The sequence below is a fragment of the Microtus oregoni genome, unplaced genomic scaffold, assembly GCF_018167655.1.
Source record: "Microtus oregoni isolate MIOR12 unplaced genomic scaffold, Mior012 000023F_ref0000262, whole genome shotgun sequence".
In the NCBI taxonomy this organism is placed as follows: Eukaryota; Metazoa; Chordata; class Mammalia; order Rodentia; family Cricetidae; genus Microtus; species Microtus oregoni.
Genome location: NW_024543082.1, coordinates 18,978,922 through 18,995,156, shown reverse-complemented (window position 1 = coordinate 18,995,156; position 16,235 = coordinate 18,978,922). Strand labels below are relative to the sequence as shown.

Here is a 16,235-nt window from a genome sequence, read left to right as displayed (position 1 = left end):
GAGCAGCAAAACCCTTAGGCTACTCTCCTCATATTTGAAGATAGGCTTCACACTCCTTGTAATGAGTCCTTTTTCCCCTGAGGGGAAAGTTTAGGTCTCAGTTCTCACATCCTATATTTCAACAGCAAATTGAATACCATACTGTCAAAATGAGTTTTGTTTCCCAAAGAGTAAAACACTCAAATATTCAGTCTGCATTTCTGGTCCAGCTCCAAGGTAACCATGACTCACTAGGTCTGGAACTCTGCATAGCAATTCCATCAAGAGGCTGGAAATTACCAGTAGTCAACACGATCTTCTTTTCTTTGTCAGACTTCAGCAAATTGTTGTCAGTCAGGATCTTTGGTTCAGGTACTCCCTTTTCTTAGCCTGCAGCATGATGGTATGAGGAAATCAGGATCATGCATTCAGGAACCTCTTTCCACTTCTCCTATGCTGTCATCAGTAGCTGTGATGTCATCAAGGCTGGTACTCCTCTGCTGTAAAAGTTATCTCATCCAGCTTCATTTTCTTCCTGTAAAAAAATCACAAACATATCCTTGATCCCATATTAATACAGGGTCGGGTCTTTTCCATAATCCAATGCAAGGGTTTTTTTTCACCTTGCCTTAGTAAAGGTTGCTCATGCCATCAGAGAAATGTAAATCAAAAGAAACTCTGAGATTTCATTTTACACTTGTAAGAATGGCCAAGATCAAAAACACTGATGACAACTTATTCTGGAGAAGCAGTGGGGTAAAGGGAACACTCCTCCTTTGCAGGTGGGAGTGCAAACTGGCACAGCCACCCTGAATACCAGTATGCCAATTTCTCACAAAATTAGGCTGTAGTAATTGGAGCGCGGTGGGGCTGCGTCCCTGGCACCCCAGCCGCCTGCTCGGCTAGCTTATGCCCCGAAATAATTACACACAAACTGTATTCATTTAAACACTGCTTGGCCCATTCTCTTCTAGGCTAATTCTCACATATTAATTTAGCCCATTTCTAATCATCTGTGTGTAGCACCCCAAGGTGTGCTTACCGGGAAGATTCTAGCCTATGTCCATCCTGGGTCGGAGCTTCATCCCGGGAGCGGGGCATGGCGTCTCTCTCAGGCGTCTGCTCCCAAGAGGAGAGCTGTCGAGACTCTGAGCTCACTTCCTCTTCCTCCCAGCGTGCTGTTCTGTTTACTCCTCCCACCTATCCTCTAACCAATAAAATGCGCCAAGGCAGTTCCTTTATTAGCCAATGACCTTCCTCCATCATTAGGCAACAAACTACCTCAGGACCTAGCAATACCACTTTTGGGTATATACCTAGAGGATTTTGAATCATACCACAAGGACATGTGTTCAACTATGTTCAGAGAAGCATTTTTTGTCATAGCCAGAACCTGGAAATAATCTAAATGCCCGTCTTTTTATATAGGTGATTAAAAGGCTGAGAAAAAAAATCAGAGAAACATCACCCTTTACGATAGCCACAAATGCTTGAAATATCTTGGAGTAACTCTAAACAAACAAGAGGAAGACCTATATGAAAAGAAATTTAAATCTTTGAAGAAAGAAACTGAAGAAGCCATCAGAAAATGGAAAGATCTCCCATGCTCTTGAGTAGGTAGAATTTAACATAGTAAAAACGGCAACCTTACCTAAAGCAATCTACAGATTCAGTGCAATGCCCATCATAATTTCAGCAAAAATTCTTCACAGACCTCAAAATAACAATACTCAACTTCATATAGGAAAAAAAAAACCCAGGTTAGCCAAACAATCCTGTACAATAAAGGAACTTCTGAAGGCATCACAATCCCTGACTTTAAACTCTACTACAAAGCTACAGTGCTGAAAACAGCCCGATACTGACATAAAAACAGATATAAGGACCAATGGAACCAAATCGAAGACCTGGATATCAATCTACACAGTTACGAGCACCACATTTTTGACAAAGAAGCAAAGAATGTAAAATGGAAAAAAGAAACACATTTAACCTGCGTATTTACATTTTCACAGACACTTGGCTGGCCTGAATCTGCAGTCCCCTGTGGCTCCTTTCTTTTTCAACTTGGCTCTCAGGTCAGGCTAGACTCATAGGCAAAGGTGAGTTGTCTGGCAAGGTCCAAGCCATGCTCCCTCTGCTGCTTTTCTGTCCTGCCTGGGTCTTAGTGACAAGGAGGTGCCTGTCCCTCATTGCCTGCTGTGCTGAGGCACAGGCCATGCTTTTGACTTTAACAGTCCCATCAGAGGCCAGTGTTAGAGGTGGCTGCTGAATTTGCAGGCTCTCAGGTGTCCGCCTTTGCAGTGGCTCCGAGACTGCAGTGTGTGACCACAAGCTTAGGCAGGTATATCCTTGCCTGTTCTTACTATCTTTGCTTATTTGTTTTTAAATCTTTTAAACATAAAATTAGGAGAATTCCTGAATCCTCTTCTTTGTTAAAAATTATAGAATTATCCATGTAGATTCCTTGCCTGATGGGTCAAGTAGCCTCTCAGGCTTTCTTTAACCTGCTCTGGGCGCACACTGCGGAGGTATAGCCCTTTAAACTTCTTTGTCTCCTTGCTTTCCTGGCTCCACCACACAGCACAGGTCAGACTCAGCTGGCTACAGCCCCTGTGCATAGACTGCCACAATCTCAGTGGTAACCTAGTTCATTGCTAGGCCAAATGCCACATTTCCTTCACTCTTCCCATCTGGTCAATAACAACAGAGGCTGTGACTAGGTGACCACAGCACCACTGCTTGTGGGGGAAGCCAAGGCCTCACTTTGACCTCCCCAAGATCCTGAGCAGCCCGAAGATGGCTGCTCATATGCTACTGTTTTAGGTGTTCCCAACTGCCCAGACTTTTGAAAAAACCACACAGAAACCATATTATTTAAAATACAGTTTGGCCAAAGGTTTAAGTGTATTTCTGGCTAACTCTTATTATATCTTAAACTAACCCATCTCCATTAATCTGTGTATTGCTATGTGACTGTAGCTTAACAGGTAAATTTCCAGTATCTCATTCCAGTGGGGCTACATGTCCGTTCACTGACTCCTATGGATTTCTTCCAGGCTAATGTGTTTTCTTTTTTTATGAAACAAGACCCCACAAAAAGTCACCGTGAATTCTAAACATACCTTGTCTAACAAACAACAGGAAGCAGTTGGAAGAAAACAATGCCCAAATTTCCAAAATGAAAATGATTGTTTATAAATGTTTGTTTTCATTTAAAGGGGTTGATTGTAAATGATTAATGGTCACAGTCAATCTCTTTCTAAAAAAAATAGGGGGTATGATATAGAAATGAATACATTGGTATGGACTTTGGTTTATTGACACAGATTTAAGGTAAATTTTAATATATGCATATTTCTAATCTTGTTTAAGGTATTATTTTTATACAGCTTATTTTAAAATGTAATGTATACTTAATTTTATGAATTAATAGATGGTCATTTATAATAGTCCAACTTGTAGTCACGTTAGTTATCTTTTCCAAATATACACAGATATATTTCACTTAGATTGATAATCTTCAACACTTCAAAGACCTACAGAATATGACATTTAAAAAGGTTTTAAAACAGACTTTTCTTGATAGTGAGACATTTCTGCTTCTGGCAGTACCAGTTACTTCAGATAGGTTGATGGCATTGAAGAAACTTATTATGGAATTTGACTTGAATGTGACAAGGCCAGTCATTTGGGAAAGAGACTGTTCTTTCTTGGACTGCTTGATGGTATGCTGTATAAACTGGACAAGCAGGACCCACAGAAAAAATATTGCTAAACATGTCACACAAAGGTGGGACAGTACTTCAGGGTTTCTGCTTTGTAAAAGAGTCTGCCAGACGTTCTGTAGGACACAGAAGATAGTGACTGACAAACTGCGAATATAGGCAAAACAGATTTTCAAATTTGCTGCTTTATGGAAAATTCTGCCAGATACTATGGGCCTATAGATTGAAGATGAATACTCCAATATTACAGAAGAACTTTGGATGACTGTCAAGGCAGAGTGAGGCCTCTGTCAGTTCTATTGTTTTAGAAGTTGCTTACAATGCACTTCTTGTTTCCTTAGGTAATATTATATCCTTATGGGGTCTTTGATGAAGCTGAAGACAGATAGTTATAGTTTTGCTTATTTAAGATAAAAGACAAATTAGATATGAAACTTTTTTTTTGTCCTTCGAGACAGGATTTTTCTGTGCTTTTGGAGCCTTTTCTGGAGCTAGGTCTTGTAGACGAGGCTGGCCTCAAACTCACAGAGATCTGCTTCCTCTAGCTTTGAAGTGCTGGCATTAAAGGCATGTGACAACACCTCCTAGCTTTGATATAAAACTTTTGACTCATAAAGATAAACTAGATAATAGAATATTTCTTTAATTTTGTCATATATAGCTGTTTTGTATATGTAAATTTACTATGCTGAATTTGAAACCTTCCTTTTTATTTAGACAGAAAAGGGAAGATGATGTGGGATATCCCTGTGTGTTCTGTGAGTGTGTTTTATTATCATTGATTAAAAGAGAAGCTGCTTTGGCCTATGGCAGGGCAGAATATAGCTAGGTAGGAAAACTAAACTGAATGCACTGAGAAAGAATGTGGAGTCATGCAGAAGCCATCCATGTAGCTGCTCAAGAAGCAAGAGGTAAGAAACCATGAATCTCATGGTAAAATATAAAATAATTTAAATGGGTTAATTTAAGATGTAAGAGTTAGCTAATAAGAACCTGAGCTAATAGGACAAACAGTGATGTAATTAATACAATTTCTGTGTAATTTTTTGAGTCTGGGGAGCTGGGAAACCAAATACAGTTTTTTTTTTTTTTTTTTTTTTACATTCAAGGTATGCTGGGACACAGGTAGAACAGACATTATGAGTGTGGTCAACCAATGACTGGTCCATCTTAGGACCCATACTATGAGAGGAGGCCAACCCCTGACACATCGTGGAGGGCCAGAACCCAGAGGCTGGACATTCAGAGACCTAGAATAGTACCAAACATGACTGGCAAAACAGAAAAAGGTCAGTCAAATGATATCTAATGATATTCTGCTATACCTAAAGATCATTCCCTATCCAAATTGTCACCAGAGAGGTTTTACCCAGAAACTGATGGAAACAGATGCATACTTGTAGCCAAACATTAGACCAACCTTGGGGAATCTTGTGGAAGATGGGGAGATAGGATTATGAACTTGTGCCCATAAGGGCTCACAGAGTCTGAATCTCCAACTAGAGAACTTGAATGGGACTGACTGACCTAGGCTCTATTCACATATATTGTAGTTGTATAACTTGGTCTTCTAGTGAGACTCCTAACAGAGGGAGAGGAGCTGACTCTGACTCGGTTATCTACTTTAGCACCCTTTTCTCTTACTGGATCACCTAATTCAGCTTTAGTAGGGAAGAAGGTGCCTTGGCACAATGCAACTTGATATGCATGACTGGCTGATATACATGGGGGGGGCTGTATTTTGCTGAAGAGAATGGAAAACTGAAAGTGGGGAAGGGGAAAGATGGGAGGTTGGGGAAAGGAACTGAGAGGGGAGGAGGGCACAAAAGAAACTTGTTTGAGATGGGAAAATTTAATTAATATAAAAATAATATCCTGGAAAGATTAAAGATACCAAGGCCATACTTTAACACAGCAAAGGCAGTTTGCTCCAAGTCATAGCGAACATCATCTTAAATAGAGACAAGTTCAAAGCAATTCCACTAAAATCTATAATAAGTCAAGATTCTCCACTCTCTCCATAGCTATTCAATATAGTCTTTAATTTTTAGCTAGAGCAATAAGACAACAAAAGGAGATCAAGGGAATACAAATTGGAAAGGAAAAAGTCAGACTTTTGTTTTTTTGCACATGATATGATAGTATGCATAAGTAATCCCAAAATTCTATCAGGGAGTTCCTACAGCTGATAAACACCTTCAGTAACATGGCTGGATACCAAACTAACTAAAATAAATAAACAAACAAAAACTATCATTAGTCTTTCTATAGAAAAGTGACAAATGTACCGAGAAAGAAAACATGGAAACAGCACCATTCACAATAACCTACAATAATACAAAATATCTTGGAGATAACTAAGCAAGCCAGGGAAAACCTCATATGACACAAATTCAATATTTTGAAAAAAGAAATGACAAGATGTCAAAAGATGGAAATGTATCCCATGATCTTAGACAAGTAGGTTTTTTAACAAAGTAAAAAATAGTGCATCCTATTAAAATAAATCTACAGATTCAATGGAAAACCAATCAAAATTCTAACATAATTATTGACAGATTTTGATATGTCAATTCTCAGCTTCATAATGAAAAACCAAAAAAATCCAGGATAGCCAGAACAATCCTGAACAAGATAAGAACTGCAGGAGCTATCACCATTCCTGATTTCAAGTTGGAGTACAAATCTATAGTAATGAAAACCACATGGCATTAGCATAAAAAGAAACATGTTGATCAATGGACTTGAATTGAAAACCCAGACAAAATGCACATTCCTATGGACACCTGAGTTTTGATAAGGAAGCCAGAAATACTCACTGGAAAAAAGATAGCATTTGTCAACAGTGTTTGTCAAACTACCTGTTTGCCTGCAGAATGTAAGCAGATTTATATATACCACCCTCCACAAAACTCAACTCCAAATGAATCAAAAATCTTAACATAAAACCAGATACATTGAACCTAATAGATGTGAAAGTGGGGAACAGCTTTGAACATAGTGACAAAGGAGATGTTATGAACAGAACACCAGCAGTACAGATATTAAGATCGACAATTATTAAATGGGACCTCATGAAACTGAAAAGTTTCTGTAATGCAAAGAACACCATCATTTGGACAAATCAGCTGCCCACCGAATGAAAAAAGAGTTTTGTGAACTCCACATCTGATAGAGGACTCATGTGCAGATCTACATAGAAAATTCTCAATAGAGGATACTCAAAGGGACCAGAGACACTTAAAGAAATGTTGAACATCCTTAGCCATCAGCAAAATGCAAATCTACTCTGAGATTCCGTCTTACACCTGTCTGATGGCTAAGATCAATAATACATGTGAGCCTGTTTAGTTGCTGAGGAATCCCATCTGGACGGGTGAGTGTGTGCTATCCAGGGGTGGATTGTCCTGGAAGAGAGCACAAACCCCCCTCCCCCAGCTCCTTCTGCAGGGCTGTGTTTCTTTCACACGACCCAGCACCCCAGCCCCCCTCACCAACCCTGCCCTGCTGTATGCTAGGAACAGTGCTCAAGAACAGTTTTAAGCTCCCACACTAAGGCTACCCACCCAGAGCGGTGAGTGCCTGCCTGTCCCCTGTAAGGGAGCCCGGTTACCTTCAGCTCGTGCATGTGCCAGGATCTCCTGTGCTCTTCTGGATACCAGCCCCCCTTGCTCCGTTCATCCTTTTGTTCCCGGATCATTGGGCTACCGGACGGCCCTGTTTAGTTGCTGAGGAATCCCATCTGGACAGGTGAGTGTGTGCTATCCAGGGGCGAATTCTCCCGGAAGAGAGCACAAACCCCCCTCCCCCAGCTCCTTCTGCAGGGCTGTCTTTCTTACACACGACCCCCCCCCCCAAGTCTTCGTTTTCTGCAAGGTCCTTTGCTCAGGAACAGTTTTCTGCTCCTACACTAAGGCTACCCACCCAGAGTGGTGAGAGCCTACCTAAGGGGCAGGCCTCAAGGATCCCCGGTAAGGGAGCACGTGCACCTTCAGCCTGTGCAGCAGGGTGTCCTGCTCCCCACGCTCCCCCTTTTGTCCTCGAGTCATTGGACTACCAGGCCTCCATGTTTTGGTGCTGAGGAGTTCACCTAGACGGGAACGGTTCCTGCTTCTACACTGAAGAGATACACCCAGAGAGTCAATCACAGCAAAGACTGGACCAAGACACCAGGCCTCTCCTGGCTCCATTTGAAGGAAGAGATGGGAAGGCGCCAATGCAAGAATTCCTCCAACAACCTGAAAGGCAACATGATACCACCAGAATCCAGGGATCCCGAAATAAGAAGAATTGTACACCCTACTCCTGAAGAATTAGAAGAAATCGACTCAAAAGTGAACTATATGAAAATAATAGAGGACCTTAAAAAGGAGGTGAAAAACTGCCATAAACAATTAGAGATTACAAACAAAAAGGTAGAGGAAATGAATAAATCACTCAAAGACACGCAAGAAAACCAAGAGAAGCAAGAAAAAGCAATCAAACAGGTTAGGGAAGCAGTTCAAGACTTGAAGAATGAAATGGAAGCAATGAAGAAAACACAAACCGAGGGAAGGATGGAGATGGAAAATCTGGGTAAATGAACAGGAACTATAGAGACAAGTACTAACAACAGATTACAAGAGATAGAAGAAAGAATGTCAGACACTGAAGATACCAGAGAGAAAATAAACACACTGATCAAAGAAAACAGCAAAACCAACAAATTCTCATCACAAAACATTCAGGAAATCTGGAACACAATAAAAAGACCAAACCTAAGAATAATTGGGATAGAAGAAGGAGAAGAAGTACAGCTCAACGGTCCAGAAAATATATTTAATTAAATTATAGAAGAAAACTTTCCCAGCCTAAAGAAAGATATTCCTTTGAAGGTTCAAGAAGCATACAGAACACCGAATAGACAGGACCAAAAAAAAAAAATCGCCTCGCCATATAATAATCAAAACACAAAACATACAGAATAAAGAAAAAATATTAAGAGCTGCAAAGGAAAAGGGTCAAGTTACTTATAAGGGTAAACCTATCAAACTTACACCTGACTTATCTATGGAAACCATGAAAGTCAGAAGGTCATGGATAGATGTACTTCAGAAACTAAGAGACCATGGATGCAAGCCCAGACAACTATACCCAGCCAAGCTTTCGTTCACTATAAATGGAGAAAACAAAATCTTCCAGGATAAAAACAAATTTAAACAATACACAGCCACAAATCCAGCCTTACAGAAAGTAATAGAAGGAAAATCACAAACCAAGGAGTCCAACAATGGCCACAATAACTCAAACATCTAGAGACCCTTCACCAGCACAACTCAAAGAAGGGAAACACACAAACTCTACTACTAAAAAAGTGACCGGAGTTAACAACCACTGGTCATTAATATCACTTAATGTCAATGGACTCAACTCACCTATAAAAAGGCACAGGCTAAAAGATTGGATAAGAAAACAGGATCCAACATTCTGCTGTTTACAAGAAACACACCTCAACCACAAAGACAGGCACCTACTCAGAGTAAAGGGCTGGGAAAAGTCTTATCAAGCAAATGGACCCAAGAAACAAGCAGGTGTGGCCATACTAATTTCTAACAAAGTTGACTTCAAACTTAAATCAATCAGAAAAGATAGAGAGGGACATTTTATACTCATAACAGGAACAATTCATCAGGATGAAGTCTCAATCCTGAATATCTATGCCCCTAATATAAAAGCACCCACGTACGTAAAAGAAACATTACTAAAACTCAAGGCTGCCATCAAACGGCACACACTAATAGTAGGAGACTTCAACACTCCTCTCTCACCAATGGACAGGTCAATCAGACAGAAACCTAACAGAGAAATAAGAGAATTAATGGAGGTAATGAATCAAATGGACTTAACAGACATCTATAGAACATTCCACCCAAATAGGAAAGAATATACCTTCTTCTCTGCAGCTCATGGAACCTTCTAGAAAATTGACCACATACTCGGTAACAAAGCAAACTTCCACAGTTACAAAAAAATATTCGTAACCTCCTGCATCTTTTCAGACCACCATGGATTAAAGTTAGAATTCAACAACAATGCTACCCCCAGAAAGCCTACAAACTCATGGAAACTGAACAGTCAACTTCTGAACCACACCTGGATCAAGGAAGAAATAAAGAAAGAAATCTAAGTCTTCCTTGAATTCGATGAAAATAAAGAAACAACCTATTCAAACTTATGGGACACTATGAAAGCAGTCCTGAGAGGAAAGTTCATAGCACTAAGTGCCCACTTAAAGAAAACAGAGAAAGCACACATTGGAGACTTAACAGCCCACCTGAAAGCTCTAGAAAAAAAAGAAGCAGACTCACCTAGGAGGAGTAGAAGACTGGAAATAATCAAACTGAGAGCGGAAATCAACAAAATAGAAACACAGAAAACAATACAAAGAATCAATGAAACAAAAAGCTGGTTCCTAGAGAAAATCAACAAAATTGATAAACCCCTATCCAAACTAATCAAACAGCAGAGAGAGAATATGCAAATTAATAAGATCAGAAATGAAAAGGGGGACATAACCACAGACACAGAGGAAAATCAAAAAATCATTAGATCTTACTACAAAAGCCTGTATGCCACAAAACTGGAAAATGTAAAAGAAATGGACACGTTTTTAGATAAATACCACATACCAAAGTTAAACCAGGACCAGGTGAACCATCTAAATAGACCTGTTAGTCGCGAAGAATTAGAAGCTGTCATCAAAAACCTCCCTACCAATAAAAGCCCAGGACCAGATGGTTTCAATGCGGAATTCTACCAGAACTTCCAAGAAGAGCTTATACCTATACTCCTTAATGTGTTTCACAATATAGAAACAGAAGAGTCATTGCCAAATTTCTTTTATGAAGCTACAGTCACTCTGATACCAAAACCACACAAAGACTCAACCAAGAAAGAGAATTACAGGCCAATCTCACTCATGAATATCGACGCAAAAATCCTCAACAAAATACTGGCAAACCGTATCCAAGAACACATTAGAAAAATTATCCATTATGATCAAGTAGGCTTCATCCCAGAGATGCAGGGCTGGTTCAACATACGAAAATCTATCAATGTAATCCATCATATAAATAAACTGAAAGAAAAAAATCATATGATCATTTCATTAGATGCTGAAAAAGCTTTTGACAAAATTCAACATCCCTTTATGATAAAAGTCTTGGAGAGATTAGGGATACAAGGGTCATACCCAAATATAATAAAGGCTATTTACAGAAAACCGACAGCTAACATCAAACTAAACGGAGAGAAACTCAAAGCCATCCCACTAAAATCAGGAACACGGCAAGGCTGTCCACTCTCTCCATACCTCTTCAATATAGTGCTTGAAGTTTTAGCAATAGCATTAAGACAACATAAGGGGATCAAGGCGATTCGAATTGGGAAGGAAGAGGTTAAACTTTCATTATTTGCAGATGATATGATAGTGTACATAAGCGACCCCAAAAACTCCACCAAAGAACTCCTAAAGCTGATAAACACCTTTAGTAATGTAGCAGGTAACAAGATCATCTCCAAAATATCATTCGCCCTCCTATACACAAAGGATATGGAAGCAGAGAGGGAAATCAGAGAAGCATCACCTTTCATGATAGCCACAAATAGCATAAAATATCTTGGGGTAACTCTACCCAAGGAAGCGAAAGATCTATTTGACAAGAACTTTAAGGAATTGAAGAAAGAAATTGAAGAGCATACCAGAAAGTGGAAAGATCTCCCTTGCTCTTGGATTGGGAGGATCAACATAGTAAAAATGGCAATTCTACCTAAGGCAATTTATAGATTCAATGCAATCCCCATCAAGGTCCCATCAAAATTCTTCACAGATCTTGAGAGGACAATAATCAACTTTATATGGAAAAACAAAAAACCCAGGATAGCTAAAACAGTCTTATATAATAAAGGAACTTCTGGAGGCATTACCATCCCTGACTTCAAACTCTACTACAGAGCTACAGTATTGAAAACAGCTTGGTATTGGTATAAAAACAGAGAAGTCGACCAATGGAATCATATAGAAGACCCAGATTCTAACCCACAAATCTATGAACACCTCATTTTCGATCAAGGAGCTAAAAGTATACAATGGAAGAAAGAAAGCATCTTCAACAAATGGTGCTGGCACAACTGGATGTCAACCTGTAGAAGAATGAAAATAGATCCATATCTATCACCATGCACAAAACTCAAGTCCAAATGGATCAAAGTCCTCAATATCAGTCTGAGCACACTGAACCTGATAGAAGAGAAATTGGGAGGTACCCTACAACAGATGGGCACAGGCGATCACTTCCTATGTATAACCCCAGCAGCACAGACATTAAGGGCAACATTGAATAAATGGGACGTACTATAACTGAGAAGCTTCTGTAAAGCAAAGGACACTGTCACTAAGACAAAAAGGCAACCCACTGACTGGGAGAAGATCTTCACCAACCCCACAACAGACAAAGGTCTGATCTCCAAAATATATAAAGAACTCAAGAAACTAGACTTTAAAATGCTAATTAACCCAATTAAAAAATGGGGCACTGATCTGAACAGAGAATTCTTTTTTTTTTTTTTATGGGTCACTGAGGCTTTTATTCTGCATGTAGAACCGCTGGGGCAGGGGTCTTTCCTGTGGCCACCCTAGAGATTACACTGGGCTTCAGACACTAGCTTGGAAGTGAGGTGACAATGATTTGGACCAGTCACATGATTACAAAGCTGGGGTTCCCCCGCAGGGCTCCAGGTGGTTGGGCGGACTGAAGACATCTAAGGAAGCAGTGGCATGGGAGGGGCAAGCACTGGGCCGGCCTTGAGCCGCCTTGATGACATCAGGGATGGGGTCTAAGCAGCTGGTGGTTCCAGGGATCTGCATCCACTTTACTTGGCCAGGGGGTTCCTGAAGCACCTGCCGGCAAGGCAAACTTGGCCTTGCTGCCCAGCTCTTCCTCGATTCTAAGAATCTGGTTGTACTTGGCCAGGCGCTCGGATCGGCAAGGGGCACCAGTCTTGATCTGCCCAGTGCAGAGCCCCACTACCAGGTCAGCGATGAAAGTATCCTCAGTCTCCCCAGAGCGATGGGACACTATGACGCCCCAACCATTGGACTGGGCCAGCTTACACGCCTGCAGAGACTCGGTCACGGAGCCAATCTGGTTCACTTTGAGCAGGAGGCAGTTTTAGGACTTCTCACTGACAGCCTTGGCAATCCTCTTAGGGTTGGTCACTGTGAGATCGTCCCCAACCACCTGGATGCCTGAGCTAGCTGTGAACTTCTTCCAGGCTTCCCAGTCATCCTGGTCAAAGGGGTCCTCGATGGATACCACTGGATACTCCCGGATGAAGGACTTGTACAGGTCAGCCAGTTGGTCAGGGGTGATGTACCTGCTGGCGTCATCAGGAGACTTGAAGTCCAGGTCATACTTCCCAGACCTGAAGAACTCAGAAGCGGCCACGTCCATGCCGATGACAACCTGTTCAGTGTAGCCAGCCTTTCCAGTTGCGTTCTTCAGCAGCTCCAGAGCTTCTTTGTTCTCCAGGATGTTAGGCGCAAACCCGCCCTCGTCACCCACATTGGTGGCATCCTTCCCATATTTCTCCTTGATGACATTCTTCAGGTTGTGATAAACCTCTGCCCCAATGCGCATGGCTTCGCGGAAACTGGATGCCCCCACAGGGAGGATCATGAACTCCTGCATGGCAAGCTTGTTGCCAGCGTGAGACCCGCCGTTGATCACATTGAAAGCTGGGACTGGCAGGATGACTTCAGCGTTGCCAGCCAAGTCAGCGATGTGGCGGTAGAGGGGCACCCCCTTTTCTGCAGCACCAGCTTTGCAGACAGCCAGGGACACTCCCAGGATGGCATTGGCACCGAATTTGGATTTATTCTCAGTGCCGTCCATCTCGATCATCAGCTTGTCGATCTTCTCCTGCTCCATCACATTCAGTTTCTTGCTAACCAGAGCAGGTGCGATAGTTTTATTGATGTGCTCAACAGCCTTTGAGACACCCTTCCCCAAGTAGCGGGTCTTATCATTGTCACGGAGTTCCAGGGCCTCATAGATGCCAGTGGAGGCACCGCTGGGCACGGCAGCCCGGAAGAGACCTTTTGCGGTGTAGAGATCAACCTCAACAGTGGGATTCCCACGGGAGTCAAAGATCTCTCGGGCGTGGACCTTGAGAATAGACATGGCTTGTTTCTGGCAGTCGGCTTGCCGTAGAGGAAGAGCACAGAGGTTCCTGCACACACCCTGGAGAGCTTTGAGGAGAGTCGTGCGTGTGACCCTGGAGCTGAGCTGGTCTTGAACAGAGAATTCTTAACAGAAGAAGTTCAAATGGCCAAAAGACACTTAAGGTCATGCTCAACCTCCTTAGCGATCAGGGAAATGCAAATCAAAACAACTTTGAGATATCATCTTACACCTGTCAGATTGACTAAAATCAAAAACACCAATGATAGCCTCTGCTGGAGAGGTTGTGGAGGAAGGGGTTCCCTCATCCATTGCTGGTGGGAATGCAAACTTGTGCAACCACTTTGGAAAGCAGTGTTTCGGTTTCTTAGGAAATTCGGGATCAACCTACCCCTGGACCCAGCAATACCACTCTTGGGAATATACCCAAGTGATGCCCAATCATATGACAAGGGCTTTTGTTCAACTATGTTCATAGCAGCATTATTTGTAATAGCCAGAACCTGGAAACAACCTAGATGTCCTTCAATGGAAGAATGGATGAAGAAAGTGTGGAATATATACACATTAGAGTACTACTCAGCGGTAAAAAACAGTGACTTCTCAAATTTTGCATGCAAATGGATGGAAATAGAAAACACTATCTTGAGTGAGGTAACCCAGACCCAAAAAGATGAACATGGGATGTACTCACTCATAATTGGTTTCTAGCCATAAATAAATGTCAGTGAGTGTACAATTTGATATCCTAAAGAAGCTAAATAAGAAGGTGAACTCAAAGAAAAACATATAGCTATCCTCCTGGGTAGGGGAAGTAGACAAGATTGCCAGGCAAAAAATCGGGATCTTAAGGGTGGGTGGGAGGGGGTAAGGGGAGATGGGGAGAGAAAAGTGAGAAGGGTAGGATGGGGAGAACTTGGGGCAACGGGATGATTGGGATAAAGGAAGGTTGGATAGGGGAGCAGGGAAGCACATATCTTAAATAAGGGTGTCATCTTAGGGTTGGGAAGAGACTTGGACCTAGAGGGGCTTCCAGGTGCCCAAGACGAGGTCCCCAGTTAGTTCCTGGGGCAGCTGAAGATAGGGAACCTGAAATGATCCTATCCTATAGCCATACTGATGAATATTTTGCATATCACCATAGAACCTTCATCTGGCGATGGATGGAGATAGAGACAGAGACCCACACTGGAGCACTGGACTGAGCTCCCAAAGTCCCAATGAGGAACAGAAGGAGGGAGAAGATGAGCAAGGAAGTCAGGACCAAGAGGGGTGCACCCACCTACGGAGACAGTGGGGCTGATCTATTGGGAGCTCACCAAGGCCAGCTGGACTGTGACTGAAAAAGCATGGGATAAAACTGGACTCTCTGAATATGGTGGACAATGAAGGCTGCTGAGAAGCCAAGGACAATGGCACTGGGTTTTGATCCTACTACATGTTCTGGCTTTGTGGGAGCCTAGCTAGTTTGGATGTTCACCTTGCTAGACCAGGACGGAATGGGGAGGACTTTGGACTTTCCACAGGGCAGGGAACCCCGACTGCTCTTTAGACTTGAGAGGGAGGGGAGAGGAGTGCGGGGACAGGGAGAGGAGGGAGGATGGGGGAGGAGTGGGAGGCTGGGAGGAGGCGGAAATTTTTTTTTCTCAATAAAAAAAAGAAAAAATAAATAAATAAATAAATAAATTCCTTGCTGATCTTCAACTTGAAAAAAAAAACAATAATACATGTGAAAGATCATGCTCCTCAGGACATGGAATGAGGGCAACATTTTCCATTGCACCTGGGAGTGCAAACTTGAACAACCATTGTAAAAATCAGTATGCTGGTTCCTCAAAAAAATGGAAAGAAATCTATGCCAAGCTTCTTGGGTTTATGCTTAAAGAATACTTCATACTATAATAAGGACATTTCCTCTATCATGTTAATGCTACTGTATTCATAATAGCTAGAAATTTGAAACAAGCAAGGTGGAGCCTCCACAGGGCAAGGAACCCTGACTGCTCTTCAGGCTGGAGAGGGAGGGAGAGGGGGGGAGGGAAATGGGTGGCAGAGGCGGGGAGGAGGCAGAAATTTTTAATAAAAAATAACAAAAATAAAAAATAACAAAAATAATAAAAAAAAACAAAGTTAAAAATATAAAGAAAATGTGACACATTTACACAATGGAGTGTGAATTTGAAGGCAAGTGGATAGAACTAGAGAAATATACTGATTTAAATATTTAAACATTCTTATTTAAATATTTTCTAGAGTCAAGTTGTACGAATAGAAATCAAACATCTTAGAATGGTTCATTACCTGAGAC

The 16,235-nt window shown here is 41.7% G+C and overlaps 1 pseudogene; it reads right to left on the bottom strand.

Annotated features, from left to right (window-relative positions):
• Positions 1 to 12,617: 12,617 nt before the first annotated feature.
• On the bottom strand, positions 12,618 to 13,942 carry LOC121461777 (annotated as a pseudogene).
• Positions 13,943 to 16,235: the final 2,293 nt, after the last annotated feature.